The 24,717-nt window shown below is 34.6% G+C and overlaps 1 long non-coding RNA gene across 1 annotated transcript; it reads left to right on the top strand.

Moving 5' to 3' along the window:
- Positions 1–19,225: 19,225 nt before the first annotated feature.
- LOC127725684 (uncharacterized) lies at positions 19,226–21,164 on the top strand. Its single transcript, XR_007993104.1, has 2 exons — positions 19,226–19,458; positions 20,031–21,164. It is a non-coding gene; the product is annotated as an uncharacterized LOC127725684 (long non-coding RNA).
- Positions 21,165–24,717: the final 3,553 nt, after the last annotated feature.

Consider the following 24,717-nt stretch of genomic DNA (forward strand, 5'->3'; position numbering starts at 1 on the left):
TAGAAGTCAATACGTTCTTGCTCTATCCTTTGTCGCTTTGAAGGCGTACGTCATGCTTGTCATCCTCCGCCTAAGCAATGTGTTACTGTAATTTGAATTTCAATATGACTGAGTGACGTTTCAAATGTACTGATCAACTCCACCATAGCGAAACATATGACTGACATAATCAATAATATATTACAGTAAATACGAGCGAAAAATATCTTTATAAGTAAAAAATTGTCGCATAAAAATTAAATACACGACCGGGAAATAGCTAAGTTCACGAAGTCTAGTCTGATTCATCATTTCAAGCAAAAGGGGGGAGGGGGGGGTGGCGTACGCCCTCTACGCCCCCCTCTGGATCCGCCACTGGCTGTGGCCAATACTGCCAACAAATTTTTACAAGCCATGTAAACATTTCAAATACGTTTATTGTTATCTCCCTTTTGCCATTAAACTTTTGAATTAAACAAAAATCGTATAGTTTGATGTACGTAAAACGCCTAAACATTGTGTTTGTCTCCTTTTCTCCATTTAGTTCAAATCTATTTTAAAATAGCGTATCCCACGATAGAGAGCGTTTTCACTTATATTTGAACATACTATACGAAAATGCAAACATTGTTCGCAGGGGACACATATATATTTTAAATGATACACAGTTAACAATTTTCCTACCTTCGTAGAAAAAAGAGTTTCTTTTCAACTAATTTGTCATTATAGCGTGCCGCTTTCAAAGAGTATACGAGAATATGAGTTTTTTGAAAGTATTTCTTCTAAAAGGGATAAAGTTGATCAAAGTTTAATGACACAAGTTCAGTAATTTAGGTAAATATATACCTGTAGATTGTAATGTTTTTCTAATTTTTAGGCATATTAAAATAGCCCGATTATATCATTATCAGATCGTTTTGAGGGTAATTATTTGATTGCCATTAAGGATTTTTATAATATTTGTAAGATTACCAAACATGATTTTTTTTTTGGTCTCATTGACAACTCAATTATTTTTTGTTAAAATGAATGATCTGTGTCATGTGTGTGGCATTAAAAACAATCTATCAAGAAAAGCAGTTTGAAAACTTTTACCTAGGAAAGCTCATTGTGACAAGTGAAAACAGAACAACTCGCGGTGTGATAAATTTGCCATGTTTAAAATCCCTTGAAGGATGCAGATTCAAGGGTGTCAACAAAGGTGATACGGACGGACGGACCGACGGACAGGCAGAAGGATTGAAGGTAGCATTGTGTTACTATTGCCCTTCGATAGAAGGTGTTTCCGAAAAGGACGCAATAGCATTGCACGTATGTGTTACCAAAGGATAGAGTATTAGAGTATGATTTGCTAAATTGCGTATTCCATATAATTATTTGCTGTCAGTGATAATCTATTTTTCTGTAAAACCATTTTTTTTCGATTCATGTGCTGACCCCCTCCCCCTAAGATTTGCCTGTACTCGGTGATACCGAATACTCTTTAAAAATATCCGGAAGACCGTATACCAAAAGGGCTATACGCTCCTTACATTTACCACCCTCCTCCCCTCCCCCTTCCTCCAATGTGATGTTGAATTCTATGATTTCTAAAATAGATTTAAGATGGAAACGTGGAATGTGTCAAAAATACAATAACTCAACTAAACACATGGCAACCAATTGGTCTTCTATGAACAACTATTAAAGGAACGACAAGTTAACCTGAAAAGGGAGGGACGTGGCATGTTTTTTTCCTAAATAGATAATGTTATGCTGTTTTTTTTTTGAGAAAAAATATAAAGAAATTTGAGAGCGGAATTTTACCACATAAAATAATGTAATAAAAACTAAAAACAAAATCGCGAAAACATCATTCAAGTTATATGGTCGGTCCTTAACTGATATAAATCGAAGGCACAGAGAGCACGAATATAATATATCCTCCTTTGAGGCGGACATTAGCTGCCTATTATGTCTGTTTGTTTTGCTCCCACATTGTTGTCAATATAATGGAAATCTATGCGACTATCATACAAGTGAGATGTTTAGCTAGCTACAAAACCAGGTTTAATCCACCATTTCTACATAAGGAAATGCCTTTCCATTCGTTTGGTGTGTTTGAGCTTTTAATTTTGCCATTTGACAAAGGAATTTCCGTTTTAAATTTTCCTTGGAGTTCGGTATTTTTGCTATTTTACTTTTTTCTGTAACTGCGAGTACTCTCAGATCTGTACTTTGTGTCTTTTTTGTTGTTAGGGATGAGGGATGGATATCTTACCCTGCCACTTCCGGTCTGTGTTTTTGTTTGATATTTTTCTTTGTATCGATCTGATGATGATGAGTTAAGCCTTTTTCGACAGATTTTTATAGTTTGTTCTTATGTTGTGCTGTTACACCACTGTCCAAGGTTAGGGGAGGGTTGTGCGCTCACAAACATGTTTAACCCCGCCACAATCTTTATGTGTCTGTCCAAAGTCAGGAATCTGTAGTTCAGTGGTTGTCGTTGGTTTATGTCGGTCATATTTTTTTTTTCGTAAATAGTTTTTTTTAAAATTAGGCGGTTAGTTTTCTCAATTGAAATTTTTCATATCGGGGACTTTTATAGCCGACTATTCGGTATAGGTTTTTCTCATTGTTGAAGGCCGTATTGTTGCCTATAATTGGTTACATCCACTTCATTTGAACTTTTGTGGATAGTGTCTAATTTGGTGACTATGTTGAACGAATCTATCCCATCGAACTAGAGATAAAGGATACTACAGATACAGTTAAGTCTGCCTCATATCTTGACTTACATCTAGAAATTGACAATGAGGGTCGGTTGAAAACAAAACTTTACGACAAAAGAGATGAGTTCAGCTTCCCAATTGTGAACTTTCCATTTCTATGTAGCAACATTCCAGCAGCGCCTGCATACGGAGTATATATCTCCCAATTGATACGATATTCCCGGGCTTGTGTTTCCTATCATAATTTCCTTGATAGAGGATTGCTGCTCACAAGGAAGCTATTAAGCCAAGAGTTCCAAATGGTGAAGTTGAAATCATCCCTTCGTAAATTTTACGGACGCCATCACGAGTTGGTTGACCGTTATGGAATAACCGTTTCACAGATGATATCGGATATGTTCCTTATGTCGTAACTACAATACCCTTCCCTTTTCACGAATGTGACTTACCGAATTAGACTATTTACCGGATTTGTAATAACATAAGCAACACGACGGGTGCCACATGTGGAGCAGGATCTGCTTACCCTTCCGGAGCACCTTAGATCACCCCCAGTTTTTGGTGGGGTTCGTGTTGCTTAGTCTTTAGTTTTCTATGTTGTGTCATCTGTACTATTATTTGTCTGTTTGTCTTTTTATTTTTGGCCATGGCGTTGTCAGTTTGTTTTCGATCTATGAGTTTGACTGTCCCTCTGGTATCTTTCGTCCCTCTTTTGTCTCATTGACAATCTTACCACATCTCCTTATTTTTATACTAATCCAGTCCTAAAACAGTTTGAAATTGAAATTTATACGAGAATATACTTCGGTTACAAAGTAACTATGCAAAATTGTAATAATTGTGGACCACCTGTTGAGTAAGCTCCCTATAGAAATGTTCCTGTTTGGTTAGATAGAACCCGTCGTGCAGGGACGGGGATTCATGTGCGGGTGTTGTTGATTTGCGTGCAACACTCGGTGCGCCAGCACCTTGAAGTACCACAACTACGGTTGTCTGGTACAAAGCAACTAAATTTTACATACACCTTTTGGCTATTATTATTTCGGCTCCAAAATGCATACAGACAATATTGGTGGTGCAAGTGTAGTGCGAAATTGCACCACCAATAAACCCACGCTTTTGGCTTTTAACATTACATTCACCTTTTTGATTTCTCTGAATTATACATAGCAGCGTTCCTCAATTTGGCTTTAGATTTTTCTTTCTTAATTCAGTGGACGTACACTTAAGCTTTAACGTTTTGCTTTTTAAATCCTTTCCACACATAAACATTTGCCATTAATTTTCTTTCCAACTTGGCGGCATCCTCTCAAAATTTGGCATTGATGTTTTTAATTTCCAAATTTCCAGCACGGGTTACGGCAGTCCTCCTTTACCATTGCGTTCTACAGTGTTTTTGTTTTGTGTTTTTTTTTTATATAACTTATTTAACTTTCAACATTATTATTTTTCTTTTTGATTTCTTTTTGGCTTATTATTTTTCATTAATTATAACTTTTAATTATTTTTCTTTTGTTTGTGTTTGGTTATTAAATTTTTATTTTTTTGCTTTAAAAATATCAATTATATATATATAATCATATATAAATATTAATATACCAAAGCCCGGCAAAGGGCCGACCATGCAGACCTATTTAGATAGAGTCAGGTAGTAAAACTCCCATCCGTCAGTTCGATAGAACGCCGACCATGCAGACCTATTTGTATTTAGGTATAGTTATGTTGCTAAGTTCCCTCAGTCCTGGAAAGATGGAAGGAATGAAAAATGCAGGGATTTTGATGCGGAACGGATTTTTTTTTGGCAAGCTTCGCGGGCCAGATGATGTTAATATTAGAAAACTATCTTATGGGCAAAATGTGGGCCATCTTTTTTTTAACTCAAGATGCTGACCATCTGTGTGTCAGCCACCTTTGGGAAACCATAATGCTTTCCTATTTGCTGCTGACACAGGATGGCCCATAGACATGCTGAACTTTTCTTTTTTTTTGGCTAGTTGATTATATGTTTGTCTAAATTAATTATGTGCTATATTATTAGTTACATGGTGTATTAGTGACCTAATACGATATATATGGGGTCAGTAAATTTCATATGGGGTGAGAGCGAACCATATGGGGTTAGTTACCATATAGGGTTAGTAAGGAGTTACTTCCCTTTAAAAAAAAAAGAAATCTGATAGGTTTCAACAGACGAAGAAATTGATAATGAACGATTGAAATAAATTCATAAAACAAATTTAAAGCTAACAAGTTGTTATTGTTGGTATTTGTTTTTTTTTTGTATAGACAAATGGAAGTAGGTTCTTAATACTAAGTATTGAAGACCAATCACTTTGATATGCCGCTAGTCTAAATACCACATGTGAAGATAGTCGGTAAGATAAATTCGTTACACGGTGTGCTAGTGACCTAATACGATATGTATGGGGTCAGTAAATTCCATATGGGGATTCGAGCTTCGCTCTTCGCTCGAATCCCCATATGGAATTTACTGACCCCATATATATCGTATTAGGTCACTAACACACCATGTAACTATACAATGATATATTTAAATTTATAGGTTCTTTATCTATATATTACTTTAAGAACTTAAATTGTTCTTTATTTCGTTTTTTGTTTTTTATCTCATTCATTGTTTGTATTGTATTGTGAATATTGATGTTGTAATGTGTATGCCCTTTGGGGCCTATATTTGGAAATAAAATATTCTTCTTCTTCTTTTTCTTCTTATGTTTTATAATTGTAAGCCTAAGTTACTTACGATAACGTACGTAAGTTTCGTTTGAAACTTAAAATTGCCAGAGAACATAGTTATTTCGCAGTGCATTACTTTTAGACAATAAATTCAAATTAAAAAAATCGCACCTGCTCTTTCTCGAAAAGATTTTTACAGTGTAGTGTACTACTTTTTGGGACAAATAGTATCAAAATTATAGAAAAGTCTACCAGCTCTTAACTAAATAATGGACAATTCTATGTTAAGGGGGTCTATAATTAGACATCTTATTATAGTTTCTGGCTTCCATATAGTTTGATATTAATGTACATTTATGTATATGTGGTCTCGGGTACTTGCCTATTACTGAAGGCTTCATGTATACATGATTTGCTTAACATTTTTGTTTCGATGAAATTTGATCCGTATCCAGTTATTCTTATGTTGAGTATAAATTTATCCCACACTGGTAACTTGTCAAACCAATAACTCAAAAGTGTATTCCACTTCTTCAATTATTTTAATATGCAGCATCTATTAGCAAACAGGACAGCTTCACAAGAAAAATATCTTCTCCTGTGAATCTCTACATGAAAATAAGGAGATGTGTTATGATTTTTAAAGAGAAAACTCTCCACCAGAGTTTCAAATAAGATAAGATAAGATATTTGTATTCCAATTATAGGGTCCATGAAGAGCAAAGTAATTTATAACAATGATTTAGATAATTGACACAATAATCAAATGTTGATAATCATATATAAATGTGAATATAATTATCTCAATTCTAATATGTTAAACCACAGCCAGACCAGAGTTATACACATATTAGTAAAAAAGCATAACAATTATATTTAATATTAACAGGCAAATATTCTCAATGGGTTACATAAAAACATATCTGTACTATGTTGATAGTTTTCTGAGTTCAAAACATTTATTAATATAAATTGCAATAATTTTCAATGCCTCTAGGTTTTCTTGAATAAAAAGCCAATTAGACTTGGCACTTGTGTTTAACATTTCGAAATTTTTACAACTTATCAATATTTTATCATAAAACTCTTTTCTCAAGAGTTCATAAAGGGGACATTGACATATAAAATGTTCTTCGTCTTCAACTTTATCCAACGTGCATTTTTTACATAATCTTTGTGATTTATCTATATAGCTTTTTTGCATATCTATCCGTCTCTATTTTTAGGGGGTGTGCACTTATTCTGATCTTGCACAGTGCTTGTCTACCAAATGACCTGGATATAAGCAATTATAGGTCACCGCACGGCCTTCGTCAATGATAAAATCCTAAATCATATAGTTAGCTATAAAAGGGCTTGACATAAAAAAAATGGAAACAATTCCAATGAGAAAACTAACAAACTTATTTGTAACAATACAATTTACGAAAAACAAATAATTATGACAGACATAAACCAACAACAACAACTGAATCACAGGCTCCTGACATGGGACAGGCACATACAGAATGTGGCGGGGTTAAACATGTTTGTGTGGGCTCAAACCTTCCCCAACCTGGACAGTGGAGGAATTCGACAAGACTTACTTTTATATGATTTTTTTTATAATTATAATCCAAGTCATGTCACTGATACTTTAAAGCTGATTCTTCTCTCACATTGTCTTACTAGATATAATATATCTACGATAAGAGCAAACACTTGTTTAGTATCAATTTTCTCAGATGAACAGGCATTAAAAAGTGCCCTTTTTATTTTTGTTTTACGATAAAGAAATTATGTCTACACAAACACAGAATGAATATTATGTATAATTGTGTCTTCTTTCTCTGTTGGAATTCATTTTCTTTTAGTTCCTCTAAGCATTTTTTAATTCTTGATATTTTTAAAATCAAATCTGTGTCCAATAATCAACCTTTGTTTGTCTCTACAAAAGAAAATAAATGTAAAAATCATTTTTATTTTTGTCACCAGCATATATGAAGACAAAATATGTTGTTTGAAAAAAAAATAACATAATGGAAACCTATATATTAATTTCAGTGTAACCGATCAGTGTCAAAAACATATGAGCTGCGTCTGATAGAAATCGACCTTATGCAAGTGCGCGTAAACATGTACATGTATAAGACTTTGGTTGGTTTTGGAACATTCAAATACGAAACAATAGATGATTTTTTGTCTGTTTTGTAGGATTCTTATGTCAACTCAATTTTCAAACAGATACAGACTTTGCATAGAGATTTTTTTAACCCGAATTTAAGTTAAAAGATGTATTGATATTCATTGCATAAGGTCGATTTCTATCCGATGCAGCTCAATTATATTCCTGTATATTGACATATAGGCACTTTTGTCTTCATCTTTTTTAAGACTTCCTGATGCCCTCTTGATGTCTTTTGGTAAAAAAAAATTAATGGTACATGTACAAAATTGTTAAGACAAAAAGACACACTTCAATACAGTTTAACATCGTTTTGGTAGAAATTTAAGCTAGAGAAGTAGTTTAATGAAAGTCTTTTAGGGAAAAATACAAAAAAGAATAAGTATTGTCGGAGGCATATAAGAGGGTCTGGATGGGGTTTAAAGAATAGAGAATAATGGCGTAAAAATTAATGAATGGAGTAAGATGAGCAAAACAAATAAATAATAGAAAATAATGGGGTGCAACAGTATGAAGAATAACTGTGGAAAAAAAAAGAAGTCGGCAATATTATACTGATTACAGAAATGAACCACGTACAGAATGAAGAAATCGTGTAATTACAGATAAATCTAGTTGTAAAATAAAGTTCATAGAATTTTACAGAATCAGCTTTATTTTTAAAGATAAAGAAAAATTCCACAGAACATTAAAGAATACAGAAATGAATGACCCCCATACAGACCCTCATAAAATATGTCTCCGGTATTGTTAATCAATGAAAAAAATATACGAAAACTTAACATGACTTAATAACAGAAGATGCACTTGATCTTATTTCAACTAAAAGATCTTAACAACTGTGTATAAATTGAGACAACTTGTAGTCTTGGTTATGAATAATAATGTTTGAAACCGTTTAAGTACTTATAGTGTCCCTTATTGGAAATGTACATTGGGCATCACAGCGTCATGGAGATGCACAAAAGTCAGTTATTTTAATCAGAGACATGTCTGTTATAACATTCACATTAATACACTGATCCACACCGTGACTACTGGTTTTATTGTTTTTTAGAACATACTCACCCCTTCTCGTCCAATGAAAAATCATTTTTTTCCTTCTTATTTTAATAGTACATGGCTTTCCATGCACTATACTATGCTATACATGAATGATATTTCATTGTAGATTAATTATGAAAGTGAACTATTGATAACTACACTAATGACTATGTTGTGTCATCTGTACTATTATTTGTCTGTTTGTCTTTTTATTTTTGGCCATGGCGTTGTCAGTTTGTTTTCGATCTATGAGTTTGACTGTCCCTCTGGTATCTTTCGTCCCTCTTCTTTAATGAAGTGTACAATGCCCTTAGGCATTTTCTATAGGAAAACAGCTTACTGATTAAAGATGAAAGAGAATAGAATTATATAACATTTTGAATATTGCAAATGTTTATAATGGAACATATATGGAACAACGGCAAAAACAAATGAAATAGGGCAAAGGTGTAGGATAAATAATCTTTAAATTTATTTTGAATACCAGACATTAGAGTCTCAAAGAAAACAATGTCAGACTGCTGATATTTAAAGCAAAGGAATTTTTTGAAAAAATCCATCTGATGTTGAATGATCGTAACTCTTAAATTTATTGAATGAGTTTTATAATTACAAACAAATATACAAATTCCAAAAAGCTAATTTATATAGTATTGCCTGCTTTTTATAACCAAGAAATTTAAGGTATATAAGTATGAAAATTTACCTGAAGCAGAAGAAAAACTCAGTTTGAACATAGATGTAAAAACCCGGTTTGTACATTTATGGTTTGAACAATTTATCCTTTATGTCCTCAAAAAGCTATGTCAGTGCTATTTCATTCCATCCATTGAAATAACCATTACATATGTTATACATTCCTTTTGTTAACCAAGTTAACACTTCATTATAAAAAAGTGAATTATAATTAAGGTTTGAATATTACAATGGAAAGGATAATTTTGTAAAGTCACTCGAAGGTGTGAATATGTTCTAAATTGGTCAGACAATACTTGATCATGTTTTATGAACATTTTAAACCCTCGGCTACGCCTTGGGCTTTAAATCTTCATAAAACATAACCTAGTATTGTCTAACCTATACGGGGATAACGGAAGTGCTATTTATAGATTAAATTCTATATTTAATTTTTAGTTACGCCCCCTATTAGTATCTGACCAGTCCGGTAAAACAACCCAGACGCGTCTTGGTAATCGAGTCTACAATTGACAGAAAGATGCCATACATTATCAGTACGGAAGCCCTGGAGTGCCATGCAAAATAAGATTACAACTCTTGCGCACGAGTTTCTTAACTTTGGACGTAATTGACATTTGCGTAATTTGTACAAAGAATGATTTTTCGGACGTTTACGTCTTTCATGATAGGAATGGAGACAGTGGTGAATTGAAAGAAAATGACAGCAGTAGCGGTATTAATCAGTACTTATTATTTTGTTTAACTGAACAGCTATTGTGATATTCCGGTTTTTAAAGGCAGTGCTTTAATGCCTTTCTGGTTGCCGGGTTAATCTTTCCTTCCGCGATATCCAACTTATCTACGTTGGGGGTAATTAGGCTCCAAGTAGATCCGGAAATGTTGAATTCTCTTCTCTTCTTATTGTGATATAAAATGTTTTTTGTTTCATTTCATTTTCATTGGGAAATAGAGAAACGATCATTGTGTTGATGTGATTTCCGAGTATTATCACTCAATACTAATACTACTAATACAATTCAACGCCTCTAATTGTACTAACTTACCAAATATCCTATGATACGCTCTGGTAATATGTTTCTCGCTCGCTATATATTCCCGCCAATACGCCAACTCTCGTTACCTGGTAACTATCCGAGATCTTATCCTGAGCTGGGTAGTTTACAATGGATCATTCCGGGAACCGGGCTACGCGGTATATCTAACTACCGTACTGTCTACATAGTAATGTCACGTCCATTATACCATATTACACAACACTCCCCCCCACTTTGAAAGGAGTGAGTTTACTTCCTATTCGAATATTCACTATCACTTTTTAGTCCACCCCGTCTGGTCGCACCACGGGGATAAAAAAATAAATCTCCAAATATATATTTATATATATTTTCCAATGTTGACATTTTAACAACATACATATATTTCAAAATTCCACAATTGCTCCGTTGTCGCTATGCGGAGTTATTTTAGAACTGACATATCATTCCTTGATATATATATATAGATGTATTAAACACAATCTATTCACATATGATGTCCAATCAAAATTTACAACTGATTTCCTATGTCCACATGAATCTGCTCTATTTACATTATAATATCCTGTCTTATATTTTAAATTACCTTGTGGTACTTGAGTCCTGGCACCGTGGACATCTAAACTTTACCATAGTGTCTGCCAGTGCTGGTGTCAAATCTATACAAGCTCCGTGGTACCACTCATCGCAAAATTCACACTGTATCATAAATAGTCCATCATCTGGTTTTCTGCACAAACAGTGTAAGTCTGGGTAAGTCGCCTTGGTCACATCTTCACCGTCCTGTAACCGGTGCTGGCACTGTTTTAACCAGGGTGGTACTTCTCTGTCTTTACATGGCTTTAAACGGTCATGATTTATTGTCAGTACAGTTTTTTGTAATTTTATCTTGTACACATACGAAGATAATTTGGCACATACAATTCCTTGACCTTTCCAAGGTGGGTCCAATTTCTTCGCTCTACCTTTAATTTTTGCTGTGTCTAAAATATAAACTAAATCTCCTATTTTGTATTCTCTCTCCAGAATACGTACATCATAATCACGTTTCATGGTATTCTGTGTAGTTTTTAGCGTGTTGCGCGCTATTTCATGTGCAGATGTTATGGCATCTCGGAGTCTTATCACATACTCATCTTGTGACTCGTCTGTTATTCGTTGTGTCATACCATACCATTGATATTTCGCCTTGATTCTCAATGTGGTTCTATTCATACCTTGGTGACCTGCAGCAGGAATATCATGACATAATGATATCACTTGTTCTACAAGATCTCTTGGTACCACAAGTCTTGGTGTTCTGTCTTTCTTGTCCAAATTTCTCAATATTCCATTATCATCTAAGTAGAACATATCTTTGTTTATCCAATATTTCTTAGCTATTGGACTGCATCTGAATATTGTAGCTTCTGATGGTTCTGTTTTGTCCCTGAACCATACCAGTATTAACTCCAAGTCTGGGTCTTTAGACTGATAATCTCGTAATTGCTCTGGTGAATAAGTACTAGCTTCTATACCTGTCTCAGTAATGGCATTTACATTTGGAAGGTCCAAATATGTCGCGTAAACTGACATACCAAGTGGTGTAGTGACTATTTCCACTGAACTGTGACAAACATTGTGGTTCTGGTTTACTGTATCTTGATTGGTACTGTCAAATACTTGTGGCTGGACCGGAGATGTACCTAAATTCTCATTCACGTGACTTGTCACGTTCTGGTCCCCGTCTTGTGATATTGAACTATCTGGTCTAGCATTGTCCTTTATAATCACATTTGTATGTTGTGTAATGTCCTGTTTCATTAATTTGTTCTCTGAAATCAAAGAACTCGGTAGTACTGTAAGTGGTCCTATATTGTGTGGTTGCTCATAAGTTTTACAGTCTTGATGTGAAGCTAAAGGAATAACGTTATCTACGTCTTCTTGAAAACCAAGCCAACTTTGGTGAGCACGAGTACAATAATCGCATGCTCCACAGGGTAGATTGTGTTTTAGCACGTTTCCAGCTGCTAATCTATTCTGTGAACAGGTTAAATCTGGCAGACGTGATAATGCGTCCGCATTTTGGTGTCTTTTACCTTGCCTGTGCTTTACTGTCATGTGATACTGGCTTAGCTCCTCTAACCATCGAGCTAGTTGTCCTTGTGGCTCTTTAAAATGCAATAACCACGTTAAACTGCTATGGTCTGTACGGACTATAAACTCTCTTCCTGAAAGGTAATGTCTATAATGTCTGGTGAATTTCACTACTGCAAGCAATTCTTTCCGTGTCGTGCAGTATCGTTTTTGCTCATGGGTTAATGAAAAACTTCCGTAGGCAACGGGACGCTCTACACCATCTTGGACTTGTATTAATTCTGCGCCAATTGCGAAATTGGAAGCATCTGTGTCCAAAATAAACGGATCTTTACTGTTGGGTAATGCCAATAACGGAGTTGTTGTCAATGCCTCTACAAGTTTGTCAAAAGCCTCTTGCTCTGAATCTCCCCATTTGTACGGTTTCTTACCGGTCAATTGATACAAAGGGTAGGATAAATCCGCAAAATTCTTAATGAAAGTTCTATGATAACTAGCAAAGCCAAGAAATTGTTCAACCTCTCTTGTTGTTGTAGGTTCTTTCCAGTTTTTAACAACTTCAACATATTCACTACCAATTGCCATACCATCTCTATTGATTGTTCTGCCTTTTTAAAGAAATCACATTTCCTGGGTTTCAATTTGAGCCCATACTCTCTGAAACGTTCAAAAACTGATCTCAAATTCTGTAAATGGTCTTCAAATGTCTTTCCCATTACTAGAATATCGTCCAGGAAGGCGAGTACAACATTCCATGTTAAACCTCTGAGAACGAGATTCATTACTCGTGAATATGTTCCAGGGGCATTGCAAAGTCCAAAACTCATACGGACAAAGTGGAATAATCCATATTTAGTGGTGAAGGCAGTCTTTTCCTTGTCTGAGTCCTTCACTTTAATCTGATAATATGCACTATTAGCGTCCAATTTTGAAAACCATTCGTTTTCCGCTAACGTGTCCAAACATTCGTCTATCAAGGGAAGCGGATAGACATCTTTTTTCGTCACGGAATTCAACTTCCGGTAATCAATGCACCAGCGCACGTTGCCATCGCGCTTGCGCACAAGTACTGGGGCAGATGCCCAATCTGACATAGATGGTTCTATGATACCTGCATCTAACATTTTCTTTAAATGGTTTTCTTCTTCGTGTGCAAAACACATGGGTGTTCGTCTTATTCGTTGTTTGATAGGGCGCGCATCGCCTGTATCAATCTCGTGTTCAATATGGATAAATGTTCCCAAGTCAAAATCATCTAGTGCAAAAACATCAGCAAATTCATGAAGTAAATTTGCAACTTTGGACTTTTGGTCTTCAGCAAGTGTACTGGATTTATCCAATATGTTCTGCAACTGTTCCGGTAGTGTATTGTTATCTCTGGCTATTCCAGTTGTTGCTACTGACGGGGTTGGCCCCGTTTCAACAACGTCAGCTTCAATTGCTTCGCCTAAAAGAGTTCCCTTTTGCAAAACTATCTTGTTGTTGGTTACATTAAGTAAACTGACACATGGCAAAGAACTAGCGTTGTAATAACCACGTGGGATTAACAAATCTATCTCTTTATTAGGTTCAATTATAAAATCAGTTAACTCTGTTGACAAATCTGACTCTAATTGTACAACTGAATTAGGAGGTATGACTGTTCTATATGGAACGGTTATTTTAGCTACTCTTGCTATAACGTTCACAGGCGGTACCAGTCCAATATGTCCATGTACCATAGGTAGTGCTTCTCCATTGATGAAAAAAATTAATTTTCTGCAGTCTAAAATTACTTTTGCTTTGACTAGAAAATCAAGTCCTAATAGCATGTCATTATCAATAGGCGCAACATAAATATCTGTCCGATATGTTCTTTCACCAATTTGTAATTCAACTGGTCCCACTACAAACGCATCCATGTGCATACCACGCCCTGCTGCATGCATTGTTGCTTTTCTTTTCATGGGTGGTTTTTTGCTAAGAGATTCATAAACTTTGTCAGAAATTATTGTAACTTCTGCTGCGGTATCTACTACCGAAATTACAGGCTGTCCATGCACTTTTAAAGTGAATCGAAGCATAGATGCTGAGCCTAACTGGCAAATAGTTCCTCCTAAGTGTACGGGATCTTGCAACTGAAGGTCAATTACTTTCTGTAAATCATTATCAGGCTCCGTTGTGTGCAATGATGAATTAGACAGAGTATCTGTGGATGTTGACATGTCACATGTTTTCAACGGGGTAATCCCCGAAACAGGTGTCTTGTTTCTTTCGTTTGAAATAGTGTTCAACGTTAGGCGGTTAGGTGTGGTCTGAGTCAGTGTTCCGCCCTTTAGCCCGACTCTTTCTAGTTTAAATGGTCTGTGTAATTTTTTCCTGTTGATGAATGCAAGTCAGGACAGTCCCGTTGTATATGGCCAAACTGGTGACAGAAATAGCAAGCCATATTTGCTAATTTTTCAGGTGGAATAGGTCCCCAGCGCCTTTTAAATTGTGATTGTCGCTGATTATCTTGCCTATTTTCCCTGTTACGCCATTGTTGGCGATTACCTTGATTTTGTTGGCTGAATGGTTGGGTTGCTGGCTGGACTTCATTTTGTGCAGGAAACTGTTTTGCCTGCTGTTGTTTTTGAAGCTGCTGTTTAATGTCTCCAATTTCCTGCTTATGAAATGCTTCCATAGCAGTCATCTTTTCTAGCAGTGTGTTCATTTGTTTAGACAATTCGGACTTGGTGTCCGTCTTACCCATAGCGTGAACAGCTAGGTCGCTATCATAATCACTTGGTTCATCCTGATTTGGTGTTGGGTCACGTCTACCGGTTGGTTTACCAAATATAGCTGTGTGGTTATGTTGGAACCATTTTATCTGGTCAATTGCTGCTTCAACAGATGTTGGTCTGGCTGTGGCTCCATGTTGACCAGCTTCTTTATCTGAGCATCCCTGGCATATTTTCCAGATAGCTTGTGTATACATATAACTGTCGGGAAGATTTCTAAAGGCTTTACAGGCTAACGAGAGAACTCGGTCTGCCCAATCTTCCAATTTCTCATTTGTATTTTGTCGTGCACTCATGAACTGAACTTGCAACGTCTCTGGTAAGTCTTGAAAATTGAACCTTTTCTCTAATTTGTGAATTAATTCAAAGTAATCCACACCTTGGTCTCTATCCAGTAAATTTGCATAGTAATCACCTGCTTTACCATGTAAACACCAACACAGTTGGTCTTATCGTTCCGTGGTAGTCCACGATAAACGATCAGCATACCTATGAAACTTGGTGTAAAACGTTTTCCAACTTGAGGAACCATCATACTTCAGTCCTTTAGGTATTTCTAGGTTCTTTGATTTTGGCTTTGCTGGAGGCATTAATTGCGGCGACTCCCCATAACTTAAATATGGTCTTGGGGGGTACATATTTCTGTTTATTGTAGAAGAGTATGTTGGATTTGGTGTTCTCAAGGAATATATTGGTTCCCTAAATATTTCTGGTGAAGGTATTCTGCGACGGATTTCAGGTGAAGGTATTCTGCGACGGATTTCAGGTGAAGGTATTCTGCGTCGGATTTCTGGTGAAGGTATATGTGATTCTACCTGTTGACGACGTCTTGGGACTGGGACTGGCCTTTCTGATCTAGGTTCGTGCTCGTTGGGTCCTTGCTGCCATCCCAATTGTTTTGTCTGCTGTTGTGTATTTCGATTACGTGAATTATCACGTTTTTCAATGTGCTCATTGAGACCTTGCTGCCATCCCAATTGTGATGTCTGCTGCTGTGTATTTTGGTTACGTGAATAATCACGTTTTTCAATGTTTTCCTCAACATTTAATCTGATACTTGGTTTCGTGTATCCTAATTCATCTGTTCTATGAATTTTGTCTGGCTTAAACTGTCGATCAATTGAAAAATCTTGAACTTTATCCTGGTCATCATACTTGGTTTGTAGTAATGGTTTTCTTTCATCAGGTCTTGACAATTTTGTTGAATACTGGTGGTCCCCATACTGCAAAGTGTAATTTAATGGCTTGCTCATCGCTGAACTGGGACGTGATAACTCACGTTTGACTTCCTCAGGCTCAGGTTTAAGCAAACATTCATCAGAAGGTGTGTCAGAATCTGAAAAGTCATTGATTTCTGCTTCTCGTCTTGCATATTCCGAATGAAATCCAGATGTTTTAACTTCACCATAATCAACATAGTCTTGTAAATCATAACTTGACTGAGTCCGTGATTTGTATTCTTGTTGCTGTGCAACTGGTGAAAAATCTATCAAATCGATCAAAGTTTCAGTAAGTCGTAGTCTTGGTATTTCAGAAAGATGCTCAAACTGAATATTACCATATGTCTCTCTCAAAGAGATAATCTTGTCAGCTATGACATTTCCCACACCAGGTAACAACCTTAATTCTTCATAAGAACAGCTGTTAATTTTTACACATTGCTGCTGAAAAGCTAATGTTGTCATAATGTTATATTAACACAAACACAGTTCAATTAAATCACTGGTTGCTGAACCAGAAAAAAAAAATTAATGTGTATGTGCTATGTGGCTAACCACACAAAAAACGGCTATTTTTTCCGAAAATGGCAAATTTTCTCCAAATTGCTCTGATAACGGCTAATTTGTCTAATTTCTACATAAAACGGCTAATTTTAGCAAAACGTAAAACAATTATCGAAAATAAATTCTGTAATTAACGCAAGTTTTTATGCTTATATTATCTCCGTGTTCAAACACTTCATAATATACCAAATATAGCAATATGAACTTCGCAATTACACGTGACGTACTCACTTCTGTGTCTCGATTCAAATCGTCTTTTTAACACAGGAAACCCTGCTCGCAGCGCCAGTGATGTGATTTCCGAGTATTATCACTCAATACTAATACTACTAATACAATTCAACGCCTCTAATTGTACTAACTTACCAAATATCCTATGATACGCTCTGGTAATATGTTTCTCGCTCGCTATATATTCCCGCCAATACGCCAACTCTCGTTACCTGGTAACTATCCGAGATCTTATCCTGAGCTGGGTAGTTTACAATGGATCATTCCGGGAACCGGGCTACGCGGTATATCTAACTACCGTACTGTCTACATAGTAATGTCACGTCCATTATACCATATTACACAACAGTGTTTTGTTAGTTTTAAAAACTTTTGATATATTTGTATTTTGCATTATAAGCAGTCAACCGATTGACAAACTATAATTATTTGAATTCCGTGTGGAAAGATGTCGGGTTAATTTCGAGTGTTATCTGCAATCTAGATGTTTATAAATTATTTCAGTCGTTGATATAATTAAAGGTCGACTGAACATCAATTATATTATACAATTTATAGCGCATTTCTGTTTATGCACGTGAACCCGTCAAACGTTATTGTTATTTCGCAGTTATATAAAGTAGAAAATTATCGTTCCTGAATAGGTGGCGCCGTGGTAGCCGATCCTGTTCCTCAACTTCCGGTTTCATATCCAACTATAGCGGTCATCACGTGACTTTTACAATTCAGTTGTATATCATTAATGGCCGATTGATTATCAATGAAAATGAACGGGCTACATAGATTAAACGATCATAACTTTTTTTTTACATTGTGTTATTTACCTTCCAACCCCGTGTTTTATAGTATTTTCATTTTTACAATTAAAAATGTTTTAAGTTTCAGTTCAGAAATATGATTTCTTGCTTCAAATTAAGTTTGAAAATGGAGGTGACATAACCACACAGCCTCCGTTGACTTCTTCGTTAAAACTCAATAAAATTGCAATGGGACCTTCTTATATGATCAATTTTCTCAACTTATTATTTGTTAATAATATCCTTCCAACCCCTAGAAAGATCGACAACACATTCATTAAAATGAAATCGAAACCCAAATCAGTTTAGGTAACAAACTTTTTGCTTCAAAATTTGATTGAAAAGTTTACATTTTGGCATTCGTTAACAATATTATGAAAATGGCGGCCGATGTCGTAAGTAAACAAAGACACGACATGTATTCATTTAGCAATTAATTAAAAAGTAATTTGTGAAATATTTATTAAAGTGTGTCTTATTGTTTTTAGAAATTTCTTATTTCACCTTTAATTTAATATATTTATTAGAAACAGTCTCTCGCACTCAAAACAAAGATTCATATGCATCAACCATGCATTGTTTACATTGACCATGTTGACAGCGTAGGTCGACTTGTGAAAATATATATATTGTAATAATTTTACGATGAAAATCAAAAAACTGTTGGATGCATGCGTTTTCAGTTTATGTCTTACCTTGAAGCAGCATATAGAATCAAATATTTTGTCTTTTTGATAAAGTGGATACATGCTATTTGTTTTGATAAAATTTCGAAGTTACGTAAAAAAATGGCGACCAAACAATTTTCAAACGTAGACGATGTTCGACACTAATTTTGCCCATGCAAATAACACAATTTAATTTCACTGTTTATATTGCAATTAAATATGACACATTATTGTCACTCTAATAATACCCAAGGACATAGCTTGATTAAGGAGATATTAAGTCATCAACGTGATCAAAGAAAACAAACACGGCACATAATCACGATGTAAGATCATGTAAGTTTTGACAAGACTTATGTAGATTAGTATGGTCCGATTCTTATAGAAATTATTTTATGGTATTATTTTATATTAATAAAAAAAAACCTCGAAACCCCGAGGAGAAATATCTATATTTTTCAATTTTCTAAATTAATCATTCATCACACGGGTTACCAGTAAATTTTTCATAATCCTAATTAAACCAGTAACATGCAGAGTTATCGAACGTAATTATGACTGGTATAGTTGCATATGCTGCACTGTGCAACTTTTTAATTAACGATGCCAAGTACTTGTTGTTGTGTACCTGGATGTCATTTAAGAGGAGGACATGCATTTCCAAATGACTTAAAAAGAAGGAAAAGTTGGATCAACGCCATGGCCCATACGCAGATTGGACGAGAACACGATGAAATCGTGGAGTCCATCTCAATCAGCTGTTGTTTGCAAGCCACATTTTACTGAAAAAGACTACGTGCAGGAAACTATTCATGGTAAAACACTATTTTCTTTTTGAAATATATAGTTATATATGTAATCGCCATGCGAATAAACCAAAGTCTGTTTACAACCGCAATTATCGTTTTAGAATAAAAGGGGGTGGTTAATTGAAGACGTCATAATTTTTTGGATTACGATTCAATGTGATCTGTTTGAGATTTTTTGGTGATTGCTACAATTATAATGATTTCTTACAAGAGGTATATCATACTGAGAATTATTTTAGCAGTAATTATGCTAATGTAGTAATGACAGGAATGCATAAGCTATGCCTCATAGACTTTCTTGAAAAATATCAATGACAATGTTAACAGAAACAAAACAATGACATGCTCTCATCTATATTATAGTTATTTAGGTACAAACAATGTACGTTTGTTGCATAAGTCTCTCATTGTTTGTCCTTTGGATTTACATAACATACATTGAATCAAGGCAAACATAGTTTTATCCAGATTGTAATGAATAAATCTAGTTAATATTTTGCCAGGTAGTACAAAGTATACATTGCTAATGGAAGTTCATTTAATTATAAAAAAAACTAATGTTTTATAACCTTTTTCAGGGCGCAAACCCATCATACAGAGATTTAAGTCTACTGCCATTCCCAGCCTATTTTCCTGGACCAAGCAAGAGACTGAATCGTCCGCAAAAAGAAAAATCAGGGCAGTTTCCTGTGAAAACAAAAGAACTAAACTTGATGAATATTGTAGTAGAAATCTAGAGGAAAGTTTTGATTGTAAAGTTGGTTTTCCTGAAGAAGTCATTCATACTGCAGAAAGGATTTATGACTGTCCACCACCAACTGCCCAGCTAATGTTGAGCTTCACAGATGGAATTACGCAAACACCATCAATGCCTTTGTTTTCAGCAGAGAATTTTGAAATGAAGACACATGACACAGCCATGCATTTTTATATCGGTTTAGAGTTGTATACTAAATTTTTATTTGTTTTGACCACACTTGGTCCAGCAGCACATTGTTTGAGATACATATATTTTCAAATTGATAGGGTGTCAGTTGAAAATCAGTTTTTTTATGACTTTGATGAAATTGAGGCATTATACAACCAACTTTGAACTGTCTAGATTCTAGATTGAATCTAGTGTTAAGAATATTGTGTATACATGGATTGTTTTTTTGTCTAAACAGTGGCGTGAGGCTAACACTTGGCCATCTAGTGGTTTAGTCAGGTATTTTTCGCCATCCAACTTCAAATTAAAGTTTCCTACAACTTGGATTATTATTGACAGCACAGAATATCCCATGATAAAACCTAAAGCTCCTAGAGCTCAGGCAACCTTTTCATCATATAAAAACAGAAAAACTGAAAATACTTGTATGTTCGACACCTGGTGGTTTAGTCAACTATGTCTATGAATAGTTCATTTATGTGATCCAGGTGACAGTGTGATGGCAGACAAAGGTTTAAATGTGCAAGATTTGTTTGCTAACTTTTTTTCAAAAAAAGAAACAGAATTAGTTCAAAAACTCTTATACGGGATAGAAAAGTCTCAAATTAACACGTGCACATAGAGCGAATTATTAAACTTGGCAAAACATACAAAATTCTAATAAATCCTATGAATGGAACTGAAACAAAACTTTCATCTGAAATAACATTTAGTTGTTTTATGTTGTGTAATTTTAGAACTTGTATTGTGCCAAAGGATGCAAAAATAAAAGTGACGCAATGAATTTTGTTCTGATATATATATATTTACAATTACATGCACATGTAAATTGTAATGCATATAAGAATAAGGAGATGTGGTATGATATTCAGTGAGTTTATCAAACCAAAGTGCATAAGAAATGGGTTTAAGCAGTTACAGGTGTTACTGTCACCGTACAATCTCCAACAATGAGAAAAACTCGTACCGTGTAAAAAATTTCAGAGATCTTACAACTAAGTTTTGTTGTCTCACCTTGACTTTGGTGAATTGTTTATATCTGTTGATGTAAATATAAAAAAGAAGATGGGGTTTGATTGCCAATGAGACAACTCTCCACAAGAGACCAAATGACACAGAAATTAACAGCTATAGGTCACAGTACGGCCTTCAACAATGAGCAAAGCCCATACCGCACAGTGAGCTATAAAAGGCCCCGAAATGACAATGTAAAACAATTCAAACAAGAAAACTAACGGCCTAATTTATGTACAAAAAATGAACGAATAACAAATATGCAACACATAAACAAACGACAACCACTGAATTACAGGCTCCTGACTTGGGACAGACACATACATGTACATACACAATGTGGCGGGGTTAAACATGTTAGCGGGATCCCAACCCTCCCCTAACCTGGGACAGTGGTGTAACAGTACAATATAAGAACGAACTATAAAAATCAGTTGAAAGAGGCTTAACTCATCAGATGGATAAATACAAATACAAGTGGACGTGGCCGGGTAGTTGTACATCCAAACAACAAAAAGACACTAAGAACAGATCTGAGAGTACTCGCAGTTACTGACAGCTAGTTCAAAGCCACTAACAACTGATAAAATAATCTTGCATCTAAGACTAAATTATCAATCCGTTAGCTCCCTTTAGAATTTTATAAATTTTAGATTTTACATTTCTGAGTTATGGGGTTTTATTCATTAAAAAAGGGGGGATTTTCCAGTTTTTGGACAACAACTTAAAAATGCTTTAAGCAGTTCGCATGAAACTTTGGTGAATTATTTATAGCTATTGATGTAATCTCCCTGTTGATTTTCATAAATTTCAAATATGACATTGAGAAGAAATTGAACTTTATTTGTTTATAGTCTGGCAACAGATTTATTAAGTATTGCGCAACAGCACAGTTTGCACAACAGCAAGAAATCTTTAATTGAATATAAATTCAATTCATAAAACCGATTTCAAGTTCTTTGACTACATTTATTCAGAAACTAGAATATGTCAAATATTTAATTACAATCCAAATTCAGACCTGTATCAAGCTTGAATATTGTGTCCATTTTTGCCCCAACTGTTCAGGGTTGGACCTCTGCGGGTGTATCCAGCTGCGCTCAGCGAATCAGTTTATTTCTTAATTAAGAACTCCTTTTTTCATTCATAAATTACTTTATACTTGGAAATATAATTTTGCTTGGAGTTATAGTTTCTAAAAAAAGTATTGTCATTGAAAGAGTTGACATGTTGCAATGTACATTTATTCTACATAGTTCTATGGTACCAAATCAAAAGTTTATATAAAAGAAAGAAGTCAAAGGTTTCCCATCATAGTTTAGTTACATACATTTTTTTTGTACCTGAGGTCGTTGAATATAGATCATTATATAAATAAGGAGATGTGTTATGATTGCCAATGAAACAACTATCATCCATACTTACCAGTAACAAACCACATTTGCAAAGTTGAATAAAATACAGTTGATAACATTTACTTATTACTTGTTTACAGAGAGTTGGTCCATACAACCAAGTTGATCAAACTTAGTGAATGAGATTGAGAACAATCACTACAGATATTGAAGAAAAAAAAAGATTCAAATCTGGAGGCCCAATTTATTAAGACACTTCAAGACATAGTTGAGATAATCACAAATAAAGATTTCAGTCGTTATCTTTTTATTTTCATTTCAGTTTGCTTTGAAATATTTGATTCTTTTATCACCCTTTGAACATCCTTAAAAAAGGACTTAACGGTTATTGGTACATCACTTGGTTGCGTAATTTTCTTCATTTTGCACGGATGTCAAGTTAGTTCAATATTCAACATTCAACATTCATTTTTTTTTTTTGTTAAACATTTTATTTTTTCAATTTTAAAAAAAAAAATTTTCATTTTGTTAAACATTTTATTTTTTCTATTTTCGTTTATTTTTTATATTCGTTTTCAACATTCAACATTCGTTTTCAACATCCCAACATTCGTTTTCAATATTCAACCTTCAAAATTTTTGGTCAGATTTTTTTTTCTTTTTTTTTTTCAACACATTCGATTTCAACATTCAAATCTTTTTTTTTTCAAATGTTTTTTTTTTCTTTTTTGTTGAACCGTTCATTGTTTGTTTGTAAATTTTGTAGAACTTAATTTAAGCCACTATTCATTTGTAACTAATTTCTTTTTAAAAGATAAATCTTATTTGGAAGTGTGCTAATTTATACAGACAATTAAAGCACTTCATATGTGATAATTTTGAATAAAACCATTGGTATGCAACTTTTCTTTTCACCTGAACATTAAAGAAATCAATGCTTTCAAAAATTTTGTACAAAGGTTATCAATGATGCGAACATTTTAAGTGGGGCCAAACATGACACTTATCATACCCGTTTTCCTTTTCATCATTATTATGTTATATTGCATAAATGATATTTTTGTTAACTGCATAACCCTTAGTTTACATCGTCTGTATTGGTGTATTTACCATGTTTACATACACATTTGTTCGACTAAAATCACAGACATTGTTTAGTGATGAAATACAAGATTATAAGCGCCTATACTGAAAAATTGAATGCTTTTATTTTTAATTCATTGGGATGTAAAGCGTTAGACGTGCGCACAAATTTAGATGATGATGATAAATGCCTGCTTAACGTCCAGCGACAAATTATACGGATATTCAGGACGAGAACGTGTTAATGTTATATGAATATTAACCTTGCTTTGTACTAGACTGACACACTGATTCGGAACAAGTTTACAAGGTAACAGTCCGCAGGAAGATATGTCACCCTACCTGGACACATTATTCTGACTTCGAACCGACCAGTCCTTGCTCTTACTAGTGTGCTAAAAGAAGATGCAGCAAATACCTATTTTAAAGTCTTTCGAACCCACGACCACTCGCACTTGAGGCGAACACACTACAACGATACCCACGAGGCGGTTTTGCACAATTTTAGTATGAAGACTATAGAATTTCAAAGAGAAGCATTCAATTCTTATAAGAAGAAATCTTATGCTACAACCTATGAATAACGAGTTAAATCAAGCCTTTCGTTTGTTTTCCTATTGTTTTAAAGTTGCCACAAAGAGCACATGCATTCAAAGATGTTACACTTTAATGGGAAATAAAATATATCTTTTTTGAAAGCCTACGCTTATTTAAACTCCGCGCATTGACGGACCAATAACAAGCAGAAGACTTCTGATTTGTATTAAAATTTAGAACATAAATAAACATATTATTAAATCCGAAAGTTGTACGTGATATTTTCTACAACATGTAGTTCTAGTGTAATGGGGAAAAAGTAGAAATGCACAGCAAAATGATGAATAC

This window comes from Mytilus californianus, unplaced genomic scaffold, assembly GCF_021869535.1.
Source record: "Mytilus californianus isolate M0D057914Y unplaced genomic scaffold, xbMytCali1.0.p SCAF_15, whole genome shotgun sequence".
In the NCBI taxonomy this organism is placed as follows: Eukaryota; Metazoa; Mollusca; class Bivalvia; order Mytilida; family Mytilidae; genus Mytilus; species Mytilus californianus.